General features: G+C 37.1%; 1 long non-coding RNA gene across 3 annotated transcripts in view; it reads right to left on the reverse strand.

Annotated features, from left to right (window-relative positions):
* The window catches only part of LOC144302449 (uncharacterized), a 46,734-nt gene that overhangs the window by 28,209 nt on the left and 445 nt on the right, over positions 1 to 18,080 (reverse strand). The window contains exons 1-3 of one of the 3 annotated variants that reach the window (XR_013369291.1): positions 17,942 to 18,079; positions 15,781 to 15,872; positions 14,050 to 14,177 (exon numbers count right to left, since the gene is read on the reverse strand). This is a non-coding gene — a long non-coding RNA (uncharacterized LOC144302449). Of the gene's footprint in view, positions 1 to 11,683; positions 12,755 to 14,049; positions 14,178 to 15,780; positions 15,873 to 17,941; position 18,080 lie in introns of those variants that run through there. The other 2 variants (XR_013369292.1, XR_013369290.1) reach the window with 2 other exon arrangements.

An 18,080-nucleotide genomic window follows, 5' to 3' on the forward strand; every position in this document is an offset into this window, starting at 1 on the left:
CATGCCGGGAGCCTGACGTGGGACTCGATCCTGGGACTCCAGGATCGCACCCTGGGCCAAAGGCAGGTGCTAAACCGCTGAGCCACCCAGGGATCCCAGAATTTTACATTTTTAAAAATCTTTTGTCATCTACAATATTTAATGTATATTTTACATTTGCAGCATATCTCAGTTTGGTGTTACATTTCAAGTGTTTAAGAGCCACACACAAATAGTGGCTTTGTCATTAGACAACTCAGAGAAGAGAAAGTAAACATGTCCCATGCAACATAGTGAAGACAAGAATGGGCCATGGAAGCCAGTAACCAACGTTAAGAGGTGGGGATAAAGTAGCCTAAATGGATTTCTGAACTTTGGATGAGAAATGAGAGGACAGTGGCAGATACAGGCCTTAGGACTGACATTAGGGATCAATGAGCAGACCTCTGTTGGCAGTTCAATGCACTAGGAAGAGAATGAGAAATGAGGATAAGGCCACTGTAAATGGGTTAAGGGGAAGGCAGTCCTATCAGAGAGAGTCATATCTGAGTTATATTGAAGGAAATATTTCATTATGAGTAACAGCAGTGTGAAAATAAATGAAGACCAACTAAATGTAACCAGCAAAGGCTATTTATTTAGAGCTTGCTATAGCAAAGAAGTTAGCGACTACTGCATTTTGGCAGATACTCAAAGACAGGCAGAGGAATGGGAAAGTTTTATAGTGGAAACAAGGAAAGGTTTCACATATGCCTTGAATGGAGATTGTTGGCAGGGGGAAGCCATATGCTACCTAATTGCAAGTGGGACATTCTATGTGATTGGTTAGGAGTATATATTTAGCTTTCTCTGGTTAGTCCTAAATTGGAAATAGGGAAAAAATTAGGAAATTCGTTATTAGTCATTAATCAAATCCTGGCCATTTGGGGCAGATTGTGAGAGGGGTTATTTCTAGTTTCCTTGATTGTTACCAGAGACAGCAACTTGACTTTCTATAGTCTGATTTACAGCAAGCTGGCTTCCTGGGGTGCTTATTGTAGATAATAGGTTAGTTTCCTGACCAGGTTGCAACAGAGTATGGATCAGAATTCTATTCATATATATGGTTTGGCCATTGTCCATTTGTATATTCAGTTTTCTCAATAGCTTTGCTTCTATTATTCATTAGAACACTGTCCTTTTGAATTTAGTATAGCTCAGGAAGATCGTATGTTGGAAGTCAAAAGACCTGGATAATAATCTCTATTCTTTCATTAATTAGTAATGTTCCCAAACTCATCATAAAACTTACCTGTACCTCAAATATACTCATCCAAAAATTAAAAGAAATCAAAGTTTTAGAAATTACAAAAGGCAGAGACAGATAGAAAAAAGATGTCAAACACAAGACAGAGAAAATTAATAATACTTTACCATAAATTAAATGTAATTAAACAAGAAATTATAGATATAAAAAATTTTTAACTCAGTCTAAAAGTGAATGAGCAACAGAAAGATACAAAGTAGTTAACTAAAGAATGGGAGAAATATTTTTAAAAGAAAGACAAAGGAGCACCTGGATGGTGCCATCAGTTAAGTGTCTGACTCTTGATTTCAGCTCAGGTCATGACCTCATGACCTTGTGAGATCAAGAGCTCCATGTCAGGCTCTATGCTCAGTGTGGAATCTGCTTGAGATTCTCTCTTCCTCTCCTTACTCCTCCCACTTGTGCTCACTCTCTCATATGAATAAATCTTTAAAAAAAGAAAAGAAAGACTAAATTACATCAAAAATTAAGACAAAATTATAAAATGTCTATGTATCAACACAGGCAAAAGATGAGAGTTAAAGAATATCATCTGAAACTCATGAGCTAAACAGAAGCCTAAGTAAGGAATAGTGGTAATAGGGCATTATATTAAAAAGAATTATAATTAATAAAGGTAACCACATGAACAAAGAACATAAGCCTTCTTAAATACCAAGAGCAATATTTAAAAAAGATGAAGGAAACATGATAAATGTGGATGAGAGAATCCAAAATTACCAATGATATTCACAAATTCAAATGGTTACTTAACTAATAAAATAAGTGAAAAAGTTACTTCAGCTTATAGAACAAAATCCAACTCTATGCTGTATGTAAGAGAAAAATCTTCAAATGAAATAATCCAAAACTTTAAATATAAACAAGTGGGCAAAGGTATGCCAAAAAAATGCAAGCAAACAAACAAAAAAGGAAGGAGTTGTGATTGTAATATCTCACAAGCTAAAGCTCAGTACCTAAAGCATTAAAGAAGACAAAAAATGGGAAGTCATTATGCAAAAAGCCATGGATATATAACAGCTTTGAATATTCATATACCACATTCCATAGCAATTACTTTATAAAGCAAATACTATAAGGGCTGCAAGTAGAAATAACCAGAAACACAATAATACACAAAGTTAATATACCACTCTCAGTCCAAGACAGGTCAAGTGGACAAAAAAACAAAGGCCCTGAACAATATACCCAATAAAATAAATATATGAATATATATCAAATTTTGCACCCCTCAAATAAAAAATATATCTTCTTTTCAAGAGTAGATAAGCTTTCATGAAGATAGACCATATATTATTGTCCAAAGAAAATCTCAAAGAGCTGGATAAAGTAGAGATGATAGAAAGATAATTCTCTCATATTAAAAGTATAAATAGTAATAACAAAAACAAAACATAAATAGGTCTTTCTACTTCAAGTTAACTATTAAACAACTTGAACCGAAGGAAAACTGAAATTTCAGAAATAATGGTAATGAAGACATTACACATTAGAATCAAAGTTAAAGCAAAGACCAGAGAAAAGAACCATAGCCTTATATGATTATACACACCAAAAATTGAAAGAATTAAAGTAAATATCTATTTGAATTAATAAACATTCTTTGTTCTTGAATAGTATTTATTTAATATCACAACAATGTCAATTCCTCAAAAGTAATATAAAATTTAACTCTAGAGCAGCTAATAAGAAACAGAACACAGAAAGAAGGAAATATATAAAATAATGGCAAAAAATTGGTTATAAACAAAGAAAGTAGAATAAATACATAAAAATGCTGGCTTTTTTGAAAAGAACAAAATACAGCATCCACTAGCTAATTAATCAAGCAAAATGTAAGCACAAACATAGAAAGTAAAAAAAAAAAAAAAAAAGTAAATAACTAAAAAAAGAAAATCTTAAAAAAAAAAGAAAATCTTTATAAATCAAAAGACATTGTATGGCACAACTCTGCACATAAACTGTAACACCTAGATGAAATATACACACCAACAATTGGCCCTAGTAGATATAAAATGTCAAACTAATTTTATTGAACAAATAGAGATAGTTTATCAATACACTAACCCACAAAAAGTACAAGGCCAAAACAGTGCCACAAGGGAATCCTAGCAAACTTCCAAAGATCAGATTATTCCAAAATTCCTATGTTTCAAAACACGGAGGGTTGGGGGCGGGGGATCCGCTTATTCTCCTAAATGCCTCTTTTTTACCTGGTCCTGTGCTCTATTACCACTACCACAGCCTAAACTCAGATTCTCATAATCTCTTACCTGACCTCTCTTCTAATTTTTTCTACAAGCTGATGCTGGGGTGCTGCTTTTTTGAAAAAGAAAATATGACCATCTATCTTTTAACTTTCCCAATCTAAATGTACTGCTAAGTAGGGATGCCTGGGTGGCTCAGTGGTTGAGCATCGGCCTTTGGTTCAGGGTGTGATCCCTGAGTCCTAGGGTCAAATTCCATATTGGGCTCCCCACAAGAAGACTGCTTCTCCCTGTCTCTGCCTCTCTCTCTCTGTGTCTCTCATAGATAAATAAATAAAATCTTTTAAAAATGAAAATAAAAATGTACTGCTAAGTAAGTTATAGGTGTGAAAATTACAATTGGGAAAACTCTGTATCATCTTAAACATACTCGGTCTAATAAGTATGATTATCAATTCAGACTTTGGACGTGTGGGGCTTTAGGGGACCTTTGGTACATCCAGGAAGCTTCTTTGGGAGACATTATAGAATTGAAAAGATGGCTAAGGATGGAATCCTAGAAAAAATATCAGAGGAAACTGAAGGGAAAAAAGAGACTTAAATGGGGAAAAGTTGAGGATATGAGACAGATCTTCCTAACGATTTTGTGGGGCAGTCATATAAATATCTATCTTTATTTTGAGACCCTTCTCTCAGAACTCTTAGCCAACGTCACACACCTAACATGTGATATAGGCAGGACTAAAGCCTAGATGATAGATAACCATGGCTGACATTCTACACATACTGCCTCTTTCTTCATCTAACAGTCCTCAGTACTCCTGTCCTCCGAAATGCCATGGCTTCTAATGCTGCCTCATGTTGATAGCCCATTCCTCTTAGATTACATTGTGTTCTCCTTAAGAGCAGGAACCATACTTTACTATACTTTTTAGTCAACAAAGTTACCTAGTATAGTGAAAAACTAATTTCTATTACAGAACACTTACATTAACAGTATTATTGTGATAATATATATTTTCTTAAATCTATTAGATTTTTCTGAAGACTGGCACATTATTTTTTATGCTATTTTGCTGTTGAAAGAGATTGAGAGGAAGTGTGCTACACACGTAACATGCTACACATACAATCTTATAGCTTAGATTTTTTTTTTCTTAGGTCAAGGACAATTTCAAATATTTTGTTGCATGATAACCATCAATAGACGATATGGTTTGAAAAATGGCAAATATATTCTTATTATTAGTTTGAATCATTGTCCAAATGTGAAAGTCATGCTTTAGTGAAGAGCCAAGAAAATCAGAGGAGGTGAGAAAGTACCTTGATTAATTTAGTAAAGTATTCTCAACTTGAAACCATTGTGCTTCATCTTGACTACTTAATATAGTCTATGCCTTTAGGCTAATATTGAATAACCACGTATTGTTAATCTCATATGTTCAATATAGTTAATTTAAATATTGTATCACTAAAAAAGTTCATCAGTGTTCATCATTCAGATTAATTAGAGAAAGGGTAACCACAGTAAAAAATTTGAATGATAAGTAACGTTAAAGTAATCTTACTAAATATACAAACTATTTACATAATAACTGGTTGAGTTCTTCAGAAACTGCTTCAATGAATAAATTTGAAATTAGCTTATTGTAGTTGTGTCCTTCCAATTATATAAAGACCCAGGGAAAGTTTTTAACATATTTGCAATTTTGTTAATACTGTCAATTTTTTCTGTAGATGGTACAAGAGAAATTTCTGACCAAGTAATCACAGGATGTAAACTCACTGAGTGTAAATGAATGCTTTACTTGCATATAAATTGCTGCCATTTAATTTGGTGTGCATTTCTAGATTATTTCTTTATTCACTTATTCACAGAAATGCAACTGGTCCTCCATCTAGGACCTTGAGAGATGAACATGTACATTTGTGAGAGCACTGTGATGCTTACATACAGTTACCATGGATATAAGGAAGAAGGGTTCCACCATGGTTGCATTAAAGGGTTGTTTCTGGAAGTAACAGGCTGGAAAAGAATCCAAAATCTAAAAATAAGTCCCAGCTAATACAAATACCAACAACCATAACTTCTCTACACCAAAGACTTACTAGAATTCCATGTACTGAAAAAATTTGAACTCTTATCTTGATATTCAATTGAGCAGTCACTATGAAGAAATAAATATTAAAATGGCAAAGATAATTATGTCTTTTAAAACTACTACATTTTCCATTATTTTAAGTATCAAGATAAATAGGGTACATAGTATCACTCAGGTCCTACTAGGAAGAGATGGCTCACTCAAACTGGATAATTGAGAAAATTTTAATAGACTACAAAAGGATGGGAAGTGTTGTAGGAAAATCAATTAGGAACAATGCATTACCACAAGGCTAGCAATTATGAGGAAGTATTACTATCCTACATCTGATGGTGTGAAGGGAGAGACTGGCTACTCAAATCTGGAAAGAGAAGAGCACTAGAAAGGATCTACAGCCATTGTAAGAGGGACCAGACTACCCAACTAATTATGATCTAACAGAGCCCCCAGGGAAGAAATGCCCTGGATTTATTCTGCAGGGATATTTCCATTGGCTGAACATAACCAGAAGCCAGAGGGCAAAAGAACTCTTTGATGTAGTTCAGCTAGGTCAGTACCTAGGGGCACAGAGAGCAGAGTACATAGTGAATCTGAAGGGCAAATGGACAATACCCTAAGTAGTACTCTTTTGCTTCAGGAAACGGAAAATCTAATTCAAGCCTGTGTCAGCAAACAAGGTAATTTGTTGATTTATTTATGTATCTGAAAACTATAGGTGTAGCCCTATCTTTAGGCCCAGCTTCGCCCAACATCTCAAAGGATGCCACTGGGGCTCAGTATCTTCCCATCTCTCAGCTCTGCTCTCTTCCATGTAGATCTTATTCAAAGTTTCCATGGGGTAGGAAAATATATCTGATAGCATTTTAAGATTCAAGTCAAGAAAAAAATAGTGAAAGAATAATAATAAAGTAAAAACTATGAGGTTCTTTCAACAATTTAATCAGAGTTCCTTGGCTTCACTCTCATGGGCCAAGTCACTGCCCATTCCTAAGACAATCACATTTACAGAATGAAACATGATGACTGGCCTATAGTAAGTCATATGACTATCCTTAGACACAAGAGAATAAAACAGCCAAAACTCAAGGACAGAAAGTGGGAGAAAGGTGGGTACTGTTATCAAAATTAGGAAAAATGGATGCTAGGCAGCTAAAAGATAACAAATGAACACAAAGGCCTATGTAGTAACCCAATTTTCTTTTCAGCTCTCAATTATCATGATGTTCAGGAATATACGAACAGTTTGCGCTGATAAAGTAGCATCAGAAAAATGGTAACAACTTCCACCTTTTTTCTAATTTCCACATTATGCCAATGATGCCATGACACATTTATTTATATGCATATGCTTTATATATATTAATACCTATATAAGTATGCATATAAAACTCCCCATCATGCAATAATTTAATTTGTTGTGCAACTGAACAGTTATATTAACTTTCTATATCTATAAGTATATTCTCCTTAGGTTGCTAATTCCTGAAAAGGAGGAGCCATTTCTGTTTCAGTTGGGTTTTTTTTAATTTCTTAAATTTATTTATGATAGTCACACAGAGAGAGAGAAAGAGAGAGAGGCAGAGACATAGGCAGAGGGAGAAGCAGGCTCCATGCACCGGGAGCCCAGCGTGGGATTCGATCCCAGGTCTCCAGGATCGCGCCCTGGGCCAAAGGCAGGCACTAAACCGCTGCACCACCCAGGGATCCCTGTTTCAGTTGTTAATTCAATTTTCTTCCCAAACAACTGGCATAGAGGATGAATTAATAAGTCAATTTGATGTTAATAATGGTAACATTACACTTTGGGGTATCTTTCTCTGAAGAAGTATCAAGTTTTTTTTCCAACTTAAATTTTTCTTTTTTTAAGATTTTATTTGTTTATTAATGAGAGACACAGAGAGAGAGGGGGGCAGAGACACAGCCAGAGGGAGAAGCAGGCTCCATGCAGGGAGCCTGATGTGGGATTCCGGGATCACACCCTGGGCTGAAGGTGGCACTAAACCACTGAGCCACCAGGGCTGCCCCTTAAATGGTTTTAAAACCCAAATTATCACACTGTCACAGAAATTTTAAGATGCAAAGACCTAGATTATTTAGGAACTGAGAATCAACAAAGTTCAAGGGATCTAAATCTAGACAGCAGTTTTTTTCTTTCTTAAAGATTTATTTATTTATTTATGAGGCAGAGACATAGGCAGAGAGAGAAGCAGGGTCCACTCAGGGAGGATGCGGGACTCGATCCCCGGACCCAGGATCACGCCCTGAGCCAAAGGCAGATGCACAACCGCTAAGCCATCCAGGCATACCAACTAGACAACATTTTAAAATCAGTCTTGAAGAAATGAAAGTCTATGTCCCAGAGAAATAAGGTAATGAGTAGAGCTGTTATATTTTAACCAGAGACACTAAACAAACTTGCAGACCATAGTGAATTTTATTATGTAAGTGACAAGGGACTATCAAGGCTAAGCCTAGGGGATTCCCTGGGTGGCTCAGCGGTTTAGCACCTGCCTTCAGCCCAGGGTGTGATCCTGGAGTCCCGGGATCGAGTCCCACATCAGGCTCCCTGCATTGAGCCTGCTTCTCCCTCTGCCTGTGTCTCTACCTCTCTCTGTCTCTCTCATGAATAAATAAATAAAATCTTTGGAAAAAAAAAAAGGCTGTGCCTAGATATGTATCTGCTTTACATCATCCTGTTTAGGGAAGAAAAGCATGAGCCAGGTATATACAGGAGTCAGTGCTCTCAAATCACTCTGACAGAGTAAGTAGTTTTTTTTTTTTTTTTTTTTTTTTTAATGATAGTCACAGAGAGAGAGAGACGGGCAGAGACACAGGCAGAGGGAGAAGCAGGCTCCATGCAGGGAGCCCGACATGGGATTCGATCCTGGGTCTCCAGGATCGCGCCCTGGGCCAAAGGCAGGCGCCAAACCGCTGCGCCACCCAGGGATCCCAGTAAGTAGAGTTTTTTATTACAGCTGTGTATTTGCTGATAAGACAAAGTGAAGAAAGCAAGTACTTAATCACCACATCTCTAAAATGATACAGAAGACTATTTTTAGATGTCTACTGTGTTTTTTACCTTTCCTCTCAATAATGTACCTACGTATTAGTTTTTAACTTGCTTATCTACACAAGGTTCATTAGCTTCTCATAGGCTTGTAGGCTGGCTTCATGTTTATTCCTCTACAGAATGCGCACATCTCTAAAATTATCCCCAAATGAATCTAAAGCTAGATGCTTAGGAAAGCAACTGGGGAGCAGGAAATCATTTTCTTTTAGTCTGTTTAACAAGAAACAAACTGAGACCAAAATGAAAACCTCAATACAGTAGTCCCCTCTTATCTGCAGGGACATGTTCAAGACCCCTAGTGGATGCCTAAAACTGTAGAGAATACTGAACACTATATGTACTATGTTTCTTCCTATATATACATAACTATGATTAAGTTTAATGTATAAATTAGGCACAGTAAGAGGTTAACAATAACTAATAATAAAAATAGAACAATTATAATAATATATTGTAATAAAAGCTATGTCAATATGATCTGTCCCTCTCAAAATATCTTATCGTACTATACTTGTCCTTCTTGAGATGTTAGGAGATTTAAAATGCCTACATGATAAGATGAATGATATAGATATTGTAACTAGCATTAAGCTACTATTAACCTTCTGGTCATACATCAGGAGAAGGATCATCTGATTCCTGACTGCAGTTGACCATGAGTAACTGAAACTAAAGAAAGTGAAACCATAGATAAGGCAGGGAACTAATGTACTTACTATTTAAGATCACTTTCTTTTTGTCCCTTCTCCTCCCTGGTTGGTATTGGGCAGGGGACTTAAATAATGCCACTATCCAGGTAGAAGGGCTGTCCACTTTGGATTTTAACGGGTCTCATTTTTGAAGCTGGTAAATTTGGATATCATGTTTCCCCAATATATTGTTAATCTACTGAGATGTCCCAGTATCCTCTTTTGCTCTCTCTCTATTCTTCCCCACGGGTCTTTTCACTCTGGCTGAGAGATTGGCAAACCCTTGAAAGTCTCCTGAGTCCTTTCTCACCTTTCTCTTTTGTCGACACAGAGAACTGCTCACTGCTTTTCATATACCTTTTAGACCTAGGATTGTCAGCAGGCATTCTCTATACTATTGCTTTCCAGTTGCTATGGTATACTGAACCTCAGCAAGTCTACCAGAGTCCCAGAGAGAAAGAGTGATTCACAGAGAATAAACCCAACAGACAAAGACAGGAAGAAGAGATTTACCACCACTCTCTCTTCGTCCAATGCTTGCTCCAAAATTCATTCCAAGGCAGAAATGTAAATAAAAGATGCTGAAGCTTGTTCCTTGCCTCTCCCTCCAATTCCCACTCTAAATCTTTGTACATATTTAGAATAGCGACTTTAAAAGTCCTTGTCTGTTAATTATATCATTGCTGTCATTTCTGTTTCTATTGATAGATTTTTTAATCTTGCTATGGGTCACATTTTCATGCTTCTTTGCATGTCTAGTAATTTTTGATGGATGTTGGACACTGTGAATTTTATTGTTGAGTGATTTCTATGTGTTTCATTAGAGGGAGTTGAGTTTTACTCTGGCAGGCAATTAATTTACTTGGAAATTAATATGATCATGTTGAACCATCTTTTTCAACTTTGTTAAGGTGAGTTTAAAACAGACTTTTATTACTAATTTTAGGCCCTTAGGACTAGAACTAAAAGTAGAGCCTTTTTAGGATCTCTATTTAATTCTGAGTGTCAACAGGCCTGTCCACTCTAGTTGGTCATAATTCAAACATCTCTCAACCCTGAGAAATTCTGATAGTTGCCCCACTTACAGCTTCCCTGTAGTTGTTTCTCTGGCCCTGTGGAGTTTCACCCAATATACATACAGTTTAGCATTCAAATACTCAAAGGGACATTGAAGCAAATCTCCAGAGTTCTTTCTTTGCTTAGCTCCCTCCTCTTTGGGCCTCTGCCCCATAAATTCCAACTGCTTAAGACTCTATGAACTCGGGAACCCTGGGTGGCGCAGCGGTTTAGCTCCTGCCTTTGACCCAGGGCGTGATCCTGGAGACCCGGGATTGAATCCCACGTCGGGCTCCCGGTGCATGGAGCCTGCTTCTCCCTCTGCCTATGTCTCTGCCTCTCTCTCTCTCTCTCTCTCTCTCTCTGTGACTATCATAAATAAAAATTAAAAAAAAAAAAAAAAAAAGACTCTATGAACTCTGATATCTGTCTCCTCCACTGTGGACTCTCTGTACCACTGTTCAGTAAATGCCTCCAGCCAGAAAACTGGGCAATTGTAGGACTTACCCAGCTTGACACCCTCTCTCAGACACTGCAGTCTTGCATTGTCATTTGTATAGTCTAAAAATAGTTATTTCATATATTATGTCCAGGGTTTTTTTCAGTTGTTTATAATAAATAGGCTAGTCTGGCACCAACCAGTCATAACTGAAAGTAAAAAATTAAGGCTTTTGATGTTCTCCATTTGTAATATTATTGACAATCCCTAAATAATGGTTATCCTATGTAGGTGCTCAGCAGAGGACAGGATCACCATTTAATCATTTGGACTACAAAAAAATCAACTAATAATTCATAAATCATACTGTCATGCTTTATATCCAATTTCCATAAATTTAAATATTACTATTGTAATGACTATAATCCAGATTTGTGATGCAGAAAATAGGACCAGAAGACTCATTCACAAAACAAAAGACAACTTACTGAAAGAGAGAAAGAAGGTAAGAACTAAAACTGACTTCCTAGAGAATAAAAGAAAAGCAACTTCCTGAAGAACAAAGGAGGGATTAGGTTCTCCACTTTTTAATAGAACTAAAGTCTCAGATCTTTTTTTTTTTTTAATTTTTATTTATTTATGGTAGTCACACACAGAGAAAGAGAGAGAGAGGCAGAGACACAGGCAGAGGGAGAAGCAGGCTCCATGCACCGGGAGCCCGACGTGTGATTCAATCCCGGGTCTCCTGGATCGCGCCCTGGGCCAAAGGCAGGCGCCAAACTGCTGCGCCACCCAGGGATCCCAGTCTCAGATCTTAATAACATAGGAGCCTGAGGTCAATGACAGATTAGGGATCTGGCATTTCCTTACTGCATGACTTGGGGAAAATAAAATATAATGCACTTGAAGACAGCAAATAGAGGCTCAAGTGAGGAAGATCTAAGAAGATTTTCATGGTTCCTTCTAAGACTTGAGACATAATGTGGTAAGGCTAGCCCTAGAGAAGAAGCATGTCACATGCCCTAGGTGAACATGCATCTAGCATGAATCTTAGGAGAAACTGAAATGAATACTTATTGTAGCTTTAGGAAAACTGAGAGACGGTATTCAACCTAAATACATAAGCATGCCAAAAAGTCTCACATATGAGGTCTGAGAAGAATTAAGGTGTCAGTGTTTGAAAAGACAAATAGGTAAATAGGTTTAAAAATACTGAGACTGCCCAGAGAATTTTAGCAGCAAAATGGTATCAATCCATTCAGTATTTCTTATATAAAGTATATTTTTAAAATCATTTTTAATGCAATCTATCATAAGAATTCTTGTGCACAATTCTACTCTCTCTCCATGAATACTGGGAAAGGGAATTATGTTAATTCAGAATATTCCATAAAATAAATTTGCAGTAAGTGGTAAAAAAAATTTCACTAACTCAGTTCTTATGCCACTAATTCTAAGGGTCTTACAGAGACTCTTTTGTAATATAGTTCAGGAAATGAGTTATCCTTAATTTGGCCAGAAGTAACAGACAATGGCAAAGGCTTGGAAATATTTTAATTATACAGAGATAATCAATGCAATGGTATTTGTTACTATGAAATTATACTCTACTATGGTAAATCTTATTCTCCTCTAAATCTTCACATTATAACAAAGATATTAGTTCTTTTATACTGTAAAACTGATAAAAGCTATAAAAATAATCTGCTTTTCTTCCACTTCTAAGTCCACAGATGCAGAATTGGGATTATCAGCAATGGGATCCCTGGGTGGCGCAGAGGTTTGGCCCAGGGTGCGATCCTGGAGACCCGGGATCGAATCCCACGTCGGGCTCCCGGTGCATGGAGCCTGCTTCTCCCTCTGCCTGTGTCTCTGCCTCTCTCTCTCTCTCTCACTCTCTCTGTGACTATCATAAATAAAAAAAATTAAAATTAAAATTAAAATTAAAAAAAGGACTATCAGCAATAACCATTCATGCTATGAATTCATTCACTTATTCATTCATTCATTCAATTAACTTGCCTTTGGAAATCAGACCTTTTATATCTACCAATAATCAAATATCATACCCAGACATGCTGGATCTCTCAATGGATTCCATTAAGGAGGGGGCAATATACTAAACCAATAATATACTTCCATTCTCTGAAATTCTCCTTGGTGCTGCTATCAATAAAATAAAAGAAGTTACTATTTAATAATTAAAAGGCAATCAATTACTCTTTTTTTTAATTACTCTTTTTCAAAGAAATGTCCAAATTGCATTAAAAATGAGTATCAAACCAACTCAAAATGTATTGACAAAGAATACTGTTTATTTAGCATCAACTATCAATTTTTCTTGGTTATAATCCTGACATGTTCCCTGATGGCATAGTATTCTGAGAAACTGCCATAAAATGAGAATCTAAGAAATGTGTGTGTTTGTATCTTTATAAGCAGTCCTGACAAGGTACCTGAGGATAAGCACACTGATCTGTATATCGCACTCATCTTTTTAAATTTTTTTTTATTTTATTCTTTTAAAAGATTTTATTTATTTATTCATAGAGACACAGAGAGAGAGGCAGAGACACAGGCAGAGGGAGAAGCAGGCTCCATGCAGAGAGCCCAACGCGGGACTCATCCACGGTCTCCAGGATCACGCCCTGGGCTGCAGGTGGCGCCAAACCACTGCGCCACCAGGCTGCCCCGCACTCATCTTTTTAACTGTTTTTCCCCCAACAATCATGATGGATTTGTTCTGAAATATCCTCATCCTATTTCAAGTCTTTTTTGTAAACAAAGACAAACATGGGAAAAAATGGCTGGCTGAGAATAGCACTGCAGATGGCCACTGTGTATGGTCCAGCATTACACATCTCCAGGAGTACTACATACATCATACATGGATTATGATGTAAATGCAACAACCCCAGAACCCCCAACCCGACCTGGAATTGTGCAATCTTCACCACACCACTGGGTCTGTTCAGAACTAAATTGTAACTAAAATTAGTGATCTTTCCTCTCAGAAAAATGCAAAATTACTGAGCTAACTGATCCTAGAGAATTAAATCAATCCTAGACAATTGAAATATAAACTAATGTACATTAAAATAATATCCTCATCAAAATATTTACCAATACTAAAATATGGAGAGGGTGTTAGAAACACAACTATCTTAAAATAACTCTACGCAGTAGGTCACAATTTCCCACCTCTGAATCCTTGTTTAATTGGCAGTAGGTTTTCTGGTAAAGGATTGAAAGCAATACCCACAATGATCTTACAGCACCCTCATGTGGATAAATATTTGACAATGTTTTTCTTAAAGAGATGTGTTAATCTGTGATATGAAAAATAAAAAGAGAAGGTGAATTCATAGCAAAGACTACTGGATGAGTGAACCCTTATCAGAGTAGGTCTGAATTATTTCTCTAATAATAAGAATGAATTTTTGGCTGTCTAGCCATACTTGCCATTTAGTATTCCTCCTTCTTCCCTGAGTTAACCCAGGGTGACTCCAAATATAACTCTGAATAGAACAAAGCTATTACCTTCTATGGAAGCAAAGCTGCCTCTTGTACCATATGCCTATGAATGAAACCAAGTGTCCCCATTATAGAAAAGAAAGTTCAGGGCTATCTTTAAAAGTTAACATAACCATAGATATTTTAAAAATAAAATAAGTCCATACATGTATATTTACAAACTATATCCTTTTTTTTTTTTTTTTAAAGATTTTATTTATTTATTCATGATAGTCACAGAGAGAGAGAGAGAGAGGCAGAGACACAGGCAGAGGGGGAAGCAGGCTCCATGCACCGGGAGCCCCATGTGGGATTCGATCCCGGGTCTCCGGGATCGGCCCTGGGCCAAAGGCAGGCACCAAACCGCTGCGCCACCCAGGGATCCCCTACAAACTATATCCTTAAAGAGCATGGTTTCAGCTGACCTTCTAGATGCGTGGCATGGTAGAAAGAGTACTAGATATATAGTTAAGATAATGTGGATTCTAAAGTTAGTTTTTGAACAAATCTTAATCTTTCCATGTATCTGTTTAATTTTTTAAATGGCAGAGTAGAAACAGCAGAAGATACTTGTGGGTAGGTAGCTTCCCAGTACAGTCAAGATTCCTTTCGTTCCAAATCATAAATTTACTCAAGTTGGCTTTAGCAACAACAAAAAAGGATCTTTTAAGAAAAAAAATTAGGAAAAAAATTGCTGAAAAATTAATGGGAGGAGTATTTATATACTCTTATGATCTTATCTGGTTCTACCCACTCTTTCCTGATACAAACATCTCATCCTTAACTCCAGATGAGGATAAAGCTTTCTGAAATCATTTACATCAGAATCAAGAACTAGAAAAAAACCTGTCTACAGGTTTTGTATATAGTCACACATATTTTGTGTAAGTCCTTCCCACACGGCAATATATGATTCTGAGATCCAGATAGACTTCATCTCTTACATATTGTGTCACTAGCAGCTGCATGTTATTTTGAGAAAATGGGGGGATCCAAGAAAAGCCACCTTGAAATATACTGCTTTGCCCTTGCTTTTTGTGGCTACTTTGCTCTGGCTAAGTGTTTATGTTCTTTGCTAAATAAATCAGAATTTATCTGTGTGCATGTGCGTGTGTGTGTGTATTTTCACACAGAGGATACAGGGGCACCAATATATATCCTACCTGAAATGATACACATAATTAAAGTGTCCATAACTAAAATATCTCTACCTACTTCAATTTCACACTTGCTGTCTCCAGAACGTTTTGCTTTTGCACATCTCTACTTCTTTAATTATATTGCTTCCTCCTCCTGGAAGGCACATACTTGCCTCCCCCTCTCCTCTCTTATCCCCATCAACTCCCACTACCTCATCCCCCAGGAAAAATAAGGGACCTAAGCAGACACTTAATAGGTATCCATAACAATAGTACTTACTATGTGCCACATTTCATCTTACGTCTAATCCTCTATTGGACTATGCACTGCTGAAGAATCAGAAGTTTTTTTCATCTTTGTATCTCCAGGGCCTAGAGAGTATTTATTAAAAGACATACATATGTGTTTACTTAATCATGGAATTGGATATCACAATAAAAATAGGCCCAGAATCCAGACACCAAAGATCTGTCTTGAATTCTTTATCCTCTCTTCCTTCCCATATAGTCACTTGATTATTCATACTGCTTAATCGGGAAAACTTATCAAAAAAGATTTTTAAGAGATTCTTTTAAAGGTCAAACCAGTCAACAAAAAATTAAAACAAAAAGTGAAAGAAAAGTGTTTTCTGTCTACAACCACCTCGAGAAATCCTGTATGTGAGACTATTTTCTCCAAAATGAAATGCAAAACTAATCCCCTCACTTCCTCTCCTCACTCCCTCCAGTCCCATGTCAACCATCCTGTGCTCAGTCTCCTCCAAAGTCAAAGGATATCTATCCCAGCAGAAAACTAAGTCAAAACCATCTGTGACTATAAAAGGCTAATCCCATGCTGTGGGAGTACTTGGAAATTGAAGAATAAGGTTGCCTTTGGCATTTAACTACTATGACTGCCCAGCACCAATCAAAGATAGGACCCAGCCTGAGTTTTGATTACACCCGCTTAAAGTTTTGTGGAGTTTTGTCCTCCCCACCACTACCATGTATATAGCAAGCATTCGATAAATTTCTCTCTTGATGAACACTGCTTACCCTCTAAAAGCAGCTACTTTCTCCTGTTTTCATGGCCATACTATAGCAATTTTGGATACTGAAGACACAGGGTGGTTGGAGTTTACTCTCGTGTTAAAATTAGGAAAAACCACAGACACATCCCATAGTGACGAAGGCTGTGCTACTCAAGAATGGCTTCACAAGTTGGCCTTCTTAGACTAAAGACCACTGTCTGGCATCTGGGTCTCAGACACGAGGCTTCTCAGTCCGTCCAGAGATAATTAGACCCTTAATAACAGATCAACTCTACCTAAAAATCACGTAATTTACCAGAATGTCTATAGTTTGTTTTGGGGGGTTGGCTTTCAGTGACAGCACCCTCTTTCCTAATAACAGCCATTCTCTAGAGCTGTTATTAGCTTGACACAAATCAGTCTGTAACACTGAGTACACTTTCCTGATGTGCTCACAGAAGCTGGAAATGTATTATCTTTTAAACTTGCATTCTTCTTTGTTGCATCTTCTCAGGTCTCAGTAAACTATTTGACGGGACTTTTTTCACAAAATAGAGCTGAGGGATACACTATATCCTGGACTGGGCCTTCTATGCAGGTGGCCAGACAGTGAAAACACATAGCTGGAGAGGAGGAATAACTGCTACCACTTATTTTTGCTCTAGAGGGCTATACTAACCTATACATATTTAAGTATAGTGAAATAAAACTAAGCCATATTATCTTAAAATCAGAGGAAGTTAGGGCTGTATGTTAAATATACTTTTTCCAGCAATTGTGTCTGCAAAGATCTATTAAGACTGAGGTTGGAATCCTAACTTTAACCTTTTACCTGGTGGGTGACAGTGAGCAATTTATTGAGACCCTTGGGCCTGTTTCCTCAATCTCTAAAGTAAGAGTTTTACGAGTTAAAACAGTTAGGTTCTCAAATCAATAACTAAGGGCAGCCTGGGTGGCCCAGCGGTTTAGCGCCACCTTGGGCCTGGGGTTGTGACCTTGGGGACCTGGGATGGAGTCCCAGGTCGCGCTCCCTGCAGGGAGCCTGCTTCTCCCTCTGCCTGTGTCCCTGCCTCTCTCTCTCTCTGTATCTGTCATGAATAAATAAATTAAATCTTTTTTAAAAAAATAACTAAGGGAGGAGAAAAGCCCAAATCACAATTACCTTTGCAATTCAGGTGAATTATCCATAACTACATTATATAGACTTTAATGTACACAACACTACACAGTCAATCTTATGGGCACTAAGTTTTTAGAAGCCACTTTAAATAAAGAAATTAAAAAAAACAATGCATACAGGCATATGTCCAGACATTAAAGCCATCCTGATTTTAAGCTAACCCTAAAAATCACTACAGTGAATGGAGTATGGATGGAGAACACAACTCCAGTGTTTAATGAGTGTCAGTCCCCTTTCTTTCTGGTTCTCACCCTGGCTCTGGTGCTTAGAAGCTCCTCACTAAATAGACGGATGAATTATTATTATTTAGCCTACATTAGAGCCCGGGTCATTTCAACGTAATAATAACGCCAGAGAAATTTTTAAAAAACACTTCTCGTACATCACTAC

The sequence above is a fragment of the Canis aureus genome, chromosome 31, assembly GCF_053574225.1.
Source record: "Canis aureus isolate CA01 chromosome 31, VMU_Caureus_v.1.0, whole genome shotgun sequence".
Taxonomy (NCBI): domain Eukaryota; kingdom Metazoa; phylum Chordata; class Mammalia; order Carnivora; family Canidae; genus Canis; species Canis aureus.